Source organism: Lipotes vexillifer, unplaced genomic scaffold (genome assembly GCF_000442215.2).
Source record: "Lipotes vexillifer unplaced genomic scaffold, Lipotes_vexillifer_v1.1 scaffold591, whole genome shotgun sequence".
Taxonomy (NCBI): Eukaryota; Metazoa; Chordata; class Mammalia; order Artiodactyla; family Lipotidae; genus Lipotes; species Lipotes vexillifer.
The window spans coordinates 888547-897618 of record NW_006791954.1 but is presented as its reverse complement, the minus strand read 5'-3'; the positions used below and the strand labels follow the sequence as shown (position 1 = coordinate 897618).

The 9072-nt window shown below is 53.4% G+C and overlaps 1 pseudogene; it reads right to left on the bottom strand.

Annotated features, from left to right (window-relative positions):
- Positions 1-560: 560 nt before the first annotated feature.
- Positions 561-9072, bottom strand: part of LOC103090863 (40S ribosomal protein S17-like) — an 11183-nt pseudogene continuing 2671 nt past the window's right edge.

Here is a 9072-nt window from a genome sequence, read left to right as displayed (position 1 = left end):
CCCCCCCCCCCCCCCGCGCCCCGAGCCTCGGTCTTTCTCTGGCTCTGCCCGAGCGGCGGCTGCCGGAGACCAAGCGGCTGCCCTTCTCGCAGCCGCCGCTGGGGACTGGCACCTCTGGGTCCTAAAGGGATCGGATTTCCGGGGCCGGAGCCTGTGAGCCCTCCCCTTCCCCTCCACGCGATTGTATTCCCCTCCCCTGCCCGCGCCTCGCCATAGCCTTCCACTGACCCCAGACGCTGGCTTGTACAGTTCAACCCTTCCATCCCAACCTCTGACTGTGGCTTTTCACATCCCACATAACCGCACTCCCACTAAATATTGAGGGTTGGCAATCCAACCACTGTGGTCTCTGTGTGGCCCTCCTCTACCCGAGGTGTGGAGGGAGAATAGTGGGGAGGGGCAAAGGATCATTTCCTTCAAGGTCCTTGGAGCTTCCTAGTATAGTTCACTTTGAAAATTTTAAAAATTCAGATTGCCCTGGAATCTGCATTTTAACAATTTCCCATAGGGAACATTTTGCACCCTTTAAGGCGTGAAACCTTAGCCCAGTGTTGCTGGCCTTATGCTGGAGGAGGAAGGGGAAGAGAGAAAGGAGATGGTCCTCATCACCCAGGTGGCAGTCCGAAGCTGGCTTTTGCCCTCTGGAATTCTGAAGAGGGTGTCCTGTCACCTGCCTGCACTGCACCCAGGCTGGGAAAGAAGGGGTGGTATGCCTGTCTTCAAGGCCTTACTAGAGCACTCCTGCCTCTCAAACAGGAAGAAGGAGTTTTGGAGGAGGAATTCTGGAGGCCTGGGGCCAGAGTTTCACCAGTGAGAGCTCTAGCTTGTATCTCTACTCTAAAGGATTCTGGCCATTGTGTGCAAGTGTGTGTAGGGAGGGAGGGGGAAGGGTGGCAGTGACCTATACGTTCCCTGTCCTGGCAGCTGTTTTGATGCTCCCCCCAACCCCCACATACACAACAAGGGGCCTGGGGTTGCCCTCTACCCTTCCCCAGATGCCAGGGCCTGGGAGTGAAGGTCCACCCCCTAGACCATGACAGATCCAGATGCACGGCTTCACTCCACAGATCCCAGAAAATGATGAACATTGTGGACCCTAGGACCCAGAGAACAACTCAGGCACAAAGCCTCCCCCCACTCCCAGCTGCTTCCTGCATCTCAGGCCTTCCTGCAGCCTCTGCCTCCTCCCCCGCCCTCTTCCCTTCCATCCTCTTCCTCTTCTCCCCAGTCTCCCACTACCCACTGCCCTTGCCTGGAAGGGCTGTCGAAAGGAATCCTCTCACCTCTCCACTGTTGGGATGTGTGTGGGTTTTGTGGGATATAAACTGGTTAGCACGTGCAAAAGAGCGTGGGGGATGGGGTGTGGGAAGCCGCCTGGGAACCCTGAATATTGGGACAGGGAGGGGCCAGGAACCACAGGACTGGATCTTGAGGCTGGCAATCCTGAGGGTAACGGAGAGGAAAGATTTGGGTTCTGAGCAGGAGCTTTGGGACTTGGGTTTCCAAGCTCAAGTCTGGGACTTGAACCTCCCCACCCACAGCGCCCCCCCGCCCCCGGCCCCGCCCCCGCTCAACCTCACTCTAGAAGTTGGGTGAGACAGAAGTCTCACCTAGTTGGGGGTTTGGGCGGTGTCCTCAGAAGCTCTTGTGTGGATTGGGGGAGGGCACAGGCCCCTGGGTGTTCTGCCCATAATCTCCCACACCCTTTGGTGAGTCATTCTAACTGGTCCCAGCCCAAGGGGTCTGTGCCCATGCTTCTGGCCAGGTGGGGAAGCCAGCTTCTAAAGGATGGGAGGAGGAGCTGGGAACCAAGTCAGGCCCCGTGGACGCTCCCCACCCCGACCCCCAACAACATCTCCAGCAGCAGCTTGGAGTGGACTAGAATCGGGTTGCTTGCGTCCCCCTCGCCCTGAGACTTCCAAGAGTGAAACTCTTTTAAGTACTTTGGGATGCAGGACAGTTGGAGCCAGCCCAGAGCTCGGAGGACTGAGGCTAACGAGTGGGATCATTATTTCCTGGGCAACACCCCCTGCCAGTATTCCCGAAGAAGCTTTTATGGAGCAATGAGTGCTTTAGCATCTCACTCCTTCCCTGGGGTCAGGCGCCAGGCTGGCTGGCCTGTGAGAGGAGTGGGGAATGGCTGTTATCTTCTCCACCCAGTCCCTGCCTGCCTGAGGCAATAATCACACCTGCAGGGAGGGTGAGGAGGGCGGTTACTTTGGGGAGGGTTGCGCCCAAACTGAAGGGTTTGAACCTAATTTTCATTCCTCAGGCTGTGATCCTCAGATCCTTACTTATCTCCCAGGGTAATTTAGCCATTCTTTCTCTCTCCTTTTTCCTTTGTGGAGCTGCCTGATGGTCTTTGAATGGAAGTTCCTTCCTTACCTCTGACGTGGAATAGAGTGGCTCCCAAAGCTGGCGCAGGAGCCAGGCTGCCAGAGTTCAAATCCTGGCTCCACCACTTACTAGCTGTGTGACGCTGGACAAATCCCTTAGCCTCTCTGTGCTCTGAAAGGGTAAACTGAGGTGAAAGTGGATGGAACACAGAAAATAGGGTGTGTGCCTTTTCCAGTTCTTGCTAGAAAGCCTGGAGGCTTCTATAGGGAGAGGTAATCTTTATACTCCAGATGAAGCCCCTCCCTGTTTTCCCACCTACCCTCAAATCTGATGGGGGCCCTCTGAGACTGTTTTTTGAGGCTTCATAGGTTTTTTTTTTTTTGCAGTACATGTGCCCCTCACCGCCGTGGCCTCCCCTCGCGGAGCCTGTGCTCCGGACGCGCAGGCTCACCCGAGGTGTGGAGGGAGAATAGTGGGGAGGGGCAAAGGATCATTTCCTTCAAGGTCCTTGGAGCTTCCTAGTATAGTTCACTTTGAAAATTTTAAAAATTCAGATTGCCCTGGAATCTGCATTTTAACAATTTCCCATAGGGAACATTTTGCACCCTTTAAGGCGTGAAACCTTAGCCCAGTGTTGCTGGCCTTATGCTGGAGGAGGAAGGGGAAGAGAGAAAGGAGATGGTCCTCATCACCCAGGTGGCAGTCCGAAGCTGGCTTTTGCCCTCTGGAATTCTGAAGAGGGTGTCCTGTCACCTGCCTGCACTGCACCCAGGCTGGGAAAGAAGGGGTGGTATGCCTGTCTTCAAGGCCTTACTAGAGCACTCCTGCCTCTCAAACAGGAAGAAGGAGTTTTGGAGGAGGAATTCTGGAGGCCTGGGGCCAGAGTTTCACCAGTGAGAGCTCTAGCTTGTATCTCTACTCTAAAGGATTCTGGCCATTGTGTGCAAGTGTGTGTAGGGAGGGAGGGGGAAGGGTGGCAGTGACCTATACGTTCCCTGTCCTGGCAGCTGTTTTGATGCTCCCCCCAACCCCCACATACACAACAAGGGGCCTGGGGTTGCCCTCTACCCTTCCCCAGATGCCAGGGCCTGGGAGTGAAGGTCCACCCCCTAGACCATGACAGATCCAGATGCACGGCTTCACTCCACAGATCCCAGAAAATGATGAACATTGTGGACCCTAGGACCCAGAGAACAACTCAGGCACAAAGCCTCCCCCCACTCCCAGCTGCTTCCTGCATCTCAGGCCTTCCTGCAGCCTCTGCCTCCTCCCCCGCCCTCTTCCCTTCCATCCTCTTCCTCTTCTCCCCAGTCTCCCACTACCCACTGCCCTTGCCTGGAAGGGCTGTCGAAAGGAATCCTCTCACCTCTCCACTGTTGGGATGTGTGTGGGTTTTGTGGGATATAAACTGGTTAGCACGTGCAAAAGAGCGTGGGGGATGGGGTGTGGGAAGCCGCCTGGGAACCCTGAATATTGGGACAGGGAGGGGCCAGGAACCACAGGACTGGATCTTGAGGCTGGCAATCCTGAGGGTAACGGAGAGGAAAGATTTGGGTTCTGAGCAGGAGCTTTGGGACTTGGGTTTCCAAGCTCAAGTCTGGGACTTGAACCTCCCCACCCACAGCGCCCCCCCGCCCCCGGCCCCGCCCCCGCTCAACCTCACTCTAGAAGTTGGGTGAGACAGAAGTCTCACCTAGTTGGGGGTTTGGGCGGTGTCCTCAGAAGCTCTTGTGTGGATTGGGGGAGGGCACAGGCCCCTGGGTGTTCTGCCCATAATCTCCCACACCCTTTGGTGAGTCATTCTAACTGGTCCCAGCCCAAGGGGTCTGTGCCCATGCTTCTGGCCAGGTGGGGAAGCCAGCTTCTAAAGGATGGGAGGAGGAGCTGGGAACCAAGTCAGGCCCCGTGGACGCTCCCCACCCCGACCCCCAACAACATCTCCAGCAGCAGCTTGGAGTGGACTAGAATCGGGTTGCTTGCGTCCCCCTCGCCCTGAGACTTCCAAGAGTGAAACTCTTTTAAGTACTTTGGGATGCAGGACAGTTGGAGCCAGCCCAGAGCTCGGAGGACTGAGGCTAACGAGTGGGATCATTATTTCCTGGGCAACACCCCCTGCCAGTATTCCCGAAGAAGCTTTTATGGAGCAATGAGTGCTTTAGCATCTCACTCCTTCCCTGGGGTCAGGCGCCAGGCTGGCTGGCCTGTGAGAGGAGTGGGGAATGGCTGTTATCTTCTCCACCCAGTCCCTGCCTGCCTGAGGCAATAATCACACCTGCAGGGAGGGTGAGGAGGGCGGTTACTTTGGGGAGGGTTGCGCCCAAACTGAAGGGTTTGAACCTAATTTTCATTCCTCAGGCTGTGATCCTCAGATCCTTACTTATCTCCCAGGGTAATTTAGCCATTCTTTCTCTCTCCTTTTTCCTTTGTGGAGCTGCCTGATGGTCTTTGAATGGAAGTTCCTTCCTTACCTCTGACGTGGAATAGAGTGGCTCCCAAAGCTGGCGCAGGAGCCAGGCTGCCAGAGTTCAAATCCTGGCTCCACCACTTACTAGCTGTGTGACGCTGGACAAATCCCTTAGCCTCTCTGTGCTCTGAAAGGGTAAACTGAGGTGAAAGTGGATGGAACACAGAAAATAGGGTGTGTGCCTTTTCCAGTTCTTGCTAGAAAGCCTGGAGGCTTCTATAGGGAGAGGTAATCTTTATACTCCAGATGAAGCCCCTCCCTGTTTTCCCACCTACCCTCAAATCTGATGGGGGCCCTCTGAGACTGTTTTTTGAGGCTTCATAGGTTTTTTTTTTTTTTTGCAGTACATGTGCCCCTCACCGCCGTGGCCTCCCCTCGCGGAGCCTGTGCTCCGGACGCGCAGGCTCAGCGGCCATGGCTCACGGGCCCAGCCGCTCTGCGGCATGTGGGATCTTCCCAGACCGGGGCACGAACCCGTATCCCCTGCATTGGCAGGCGGACTCTCAACCACTGCGCCACCAGGGAAGCCCGAGGCTTCATAGTTTTAAACACCAGGTGTTAACTGCAAAGACAGGTGATGAAGGCAGGGAGAGACCTGATTTGTGATAAATCCCAAGCTCTTAGCACCCTGGGCTCACATCCAGGCTGGGTGCCAAGGCTGCCTTCTCTTCCCAGCCCTGGGGCCTTGAGACTCAGCCTCAGAAAGTGGTGTTTCCTGTGGCTAGGGTCATCTGAGCAAAGACTGGCCTAGACCCCGCTCTTTGGTCCTTTTGTAGTGAGCCAGTGGCCCCTGCCCCAATCACTCTCCATCTGTCCTCGTCTGCCAGGGACTTGGGCTAATCCAAGGATGCTGGAAAGGCTTGCCTATGTGTACATGTTTTATATACAGGAGAGCTCAAATCCAGGATGTCAGTGTTGAAGGGCCTTTAGCGGCCCTTGGCTGACCCCTTCCCAGGGGGAATGAGGAAGGCTGAGACTTGAAGTGGGAAGTGACTTACCAGTTTTGGTGGAAACAGACTAGGGTTCACAAGGTCTGAACTGAGCCCTAGCTCCACCCATTTGCTGAGTGACCTTGGGCTAGTTGTTTCCACTCCCTAAGCCCCAATTTCCTCAACTTGCTCAAATTTGAAATGTCTGAGTGTGTCTGCTGAGCATAGGCGACCCTGGTTGTTCCCAATTCTGGAACAGAGCAGAACATGGGCTTTGCAGCCAGACCATCTTTGTTAGAATCTCCAACCTGCCACTGCCCAGTTAAGGGACTTCAACAAATTTCTTCATGTGTAAAATGGAGATAACAGACCAACCTCATAGTGTTGTGAGAATTAAATACATTTAGAACAGCTCCTGGCACAAAGTAGGAGCTTGGTGTGTTGGCTGTTATTGATTACATGTATATCTGAACATGTATGGGTGTGTGTGCACACGTGTACACGTGTGGGGAGGTATGACTGAAAGTGGGCATCGGTATTTGCATCTCCACGTGTGTCTTCATTGGACTATAGGGCCTCTCGTTTCCTTTTAAGGTCTATTATATGAAATTCTGAAATATAAGCACCCCCTGCCTGCAGCTCCTCCAAAGCTTTTGGGATCATCCCTGGAGTGAAGGTGACCTTCCTTCTCTACCTCCCAAAGTGTTTTTCATTCCTTCCTCTTAGTGTCTCAAGTCCCCCAGTGCCCCTGCAGAAAGAGTGCCCCTTGGGGTCCTCCCACAGCTGGGAGACTGGCTTGCCTGGGTCCCTCTGCTCTGCCCCGCTTTCTTTTTTTTTTTTTTTTTTTTTTTTTTTTCTTGGGCTATGGGGGCCTCTCACGGCTGTGGCCTCTCCCCCTTGCGGAGCACAGGCTCCGGACGCTCAGGCTCAGCGGCCATGGCTCACGGGCCCAGCCGCTCCGCGGCATGTGGGATCTTCCCAGACCGGGGCACGAACCCGCATCCCCTGCATCAGCAGGCGGACTCCCAACCACTGTTCCACCAGGGAAGCCCTGCCTCGCTTTCTTTCCTTCACCCTCCACGCTTCATTCTAGTGTCACTTGGAAAGTTCAGATACCTCTTAGAGATTCAGGAAGGAAACCAAGAAGGAAGAGTCAGGGTGTGTGTGTGTGTGTGTGTGTGTTGGGGGCAGGGAAGGGTTAGGACAGAGGAAAGATTTCTCCAAATCATCAGTTGCTTTAAAAGAAAGCCTATATTTAGCTAGGCTTAGAGGGTTTGTAAATATGTATTTTGCAAAGCAGACAGCCATAGCCGTTGGAGCTCCAGAGATATGCAGGGAGGTCAAAGAAAAAAAAATAACTGGAAAGATTGAGCAATATTATTTTGTCATCAGCAGATTCGAAAAACTCTCTCCTGCCTGCTCCAACTGCTATTATTACACATTCCTGTGTTTTGATGTTGGTTTCTATTTTTCATCTGCTCTCTGGATCTGCAGTGGATGCCCAGGGAAGAGACTGGCTCTCAGAGTCACCTTCCCACCAGCCTTTGCCTCACCTGCCCAAGGTCAAAGGAGAGAGAATCCTGGCCCTGCCAGCTCCCCTCCCAACTGGTTCCACCAGGCTCCGCCAGGCTGCATGCGCCTGGCCTAGGTACTGTCTGCAAAGCCAGCTTTCAGGCTCCACACTCAATCCTTTGCACTTCAGGTGGCCTTGAGGGTGAGGGTTGGGTGACAAATCTTGCCACTTCTGGGCAGTTCTACTTTAGAGAACTCTTCTTTCTGAGAGAAAAAAAAAAAAAGAAAAAGAATTTACACTTACTTTTAGTTTGAAAAGTTTCTTTAAAAATAAGAAAAGTTCAGGGAATTCCATGGCAGTCCAGTGGTTAGGACTTGGTGTTATCACTGCCATGGGCTCAGGTTTGATCCCTGGTAGGGGCCAAAAAAAAAAAGAAAAGTTCAGAGAATCACATAACAAACAGAATTTATAAATGCTATCAGAGACTTCCCTGGTGGTCCAGTGGTTAAGACTCCACACTCCCAATGCCGGGGGCACAGGTTCAATCCCCTTTCTCTTTTTTTAAAATAAATTTATTTATTTATTTTTGGCTGTGTTGGGTCTTCGTTTCTGTGCAAGGGCTTTCTCTAGTAGCGGCCACTCTTCATTGCGGTGCACGGGCCTCTCACTATCTTGGCCTCTCTTGTTGCAGAGCACAGGCTCCAGACGCACAGGCTCAGCAGTTGTGGCTCACGGGCCCAGTTGCTCCGCGGCATGTGGGATCTTCCCAGATCAGGGCTCGAACCCGTGTCCCCTGCATTGGCAGTCAGGTTCTCAAACACTGCGCCACCAGGGAAGCCCCAATCCCCTTCCTCTTTATCCCCAGTCCTGTTGCCCACCCTACCCACTCTCACAAATTTGGAATGCATCCTTTATAGCCCATAATTTTAAAAATTAATTAACTAATTAATTAATATTTTGGCTGCATTGGGTCTACGTTGCTGCACACGGGCTTTCTCTAGTTGTGGCGAGCAGGGGCTACCATTGCGGTGCGCGGGCTTCTCATTGCAATGGCTTCTCTTGTTGCAGAGCACCGGCTCTAGGCGCGCGGGCTTCAGTAGTTGCGACACGCGGGCTTAGCTGCTCTGCGGCATGTGGGATCTTCTCGGACCAGGGCTCAAACCCGTGTCCCCTGCATTAGCAGGCGGATTCTTTTTTTTTTTTGCGGTATGCGGGCCTCTCACTGCCGCGGCCTCTCCCGTCGCGGAGCACAGGCTCCGGACGCGCAGGCCCAGCGGCCATGGCTCACGGGCCCAGCCGCTCCGCGGTATGCGGGATCCTCCCAGACCGGGCACGAACCCGCGTCCCCCTGCACCGGCAGGCGGACTCCCAACCACTGCGCCACCAGGGAAGCCCGGCAGGCGGATTCTTAACCACTGCGCCGACAGGGAAGTCCCTAGCCCATAATTCTTAAATTACCATTTTTAATTGTCAGATATACATAACATAAAATTTACTATTTTAACCATTTTAAGTGTACAGTTCATTGGCATTAAGTACACTTGCCTTGTTATGCAACCATCGCCATTATCCATCTCCAGAACTTTTTCATCTTTCCAAACTGAAATTCTCTACCCCCTAAACAATAACTCCCCAGGACCCCACCCCCGAGCCCCTGGCAACCACCATTCTACTTCCTGTCTCTGTGAATTTGACTACTCTAGGTACAGCATATAAATGGAATCATACCGTATTTGTCCTTTTGTGACTGGCTTATTTCGAATAGCATGATGTCCTCAGGATTCACCCACGTTGTAACATGTCAGAATTTCCTTACCTTTAAGTCTAGC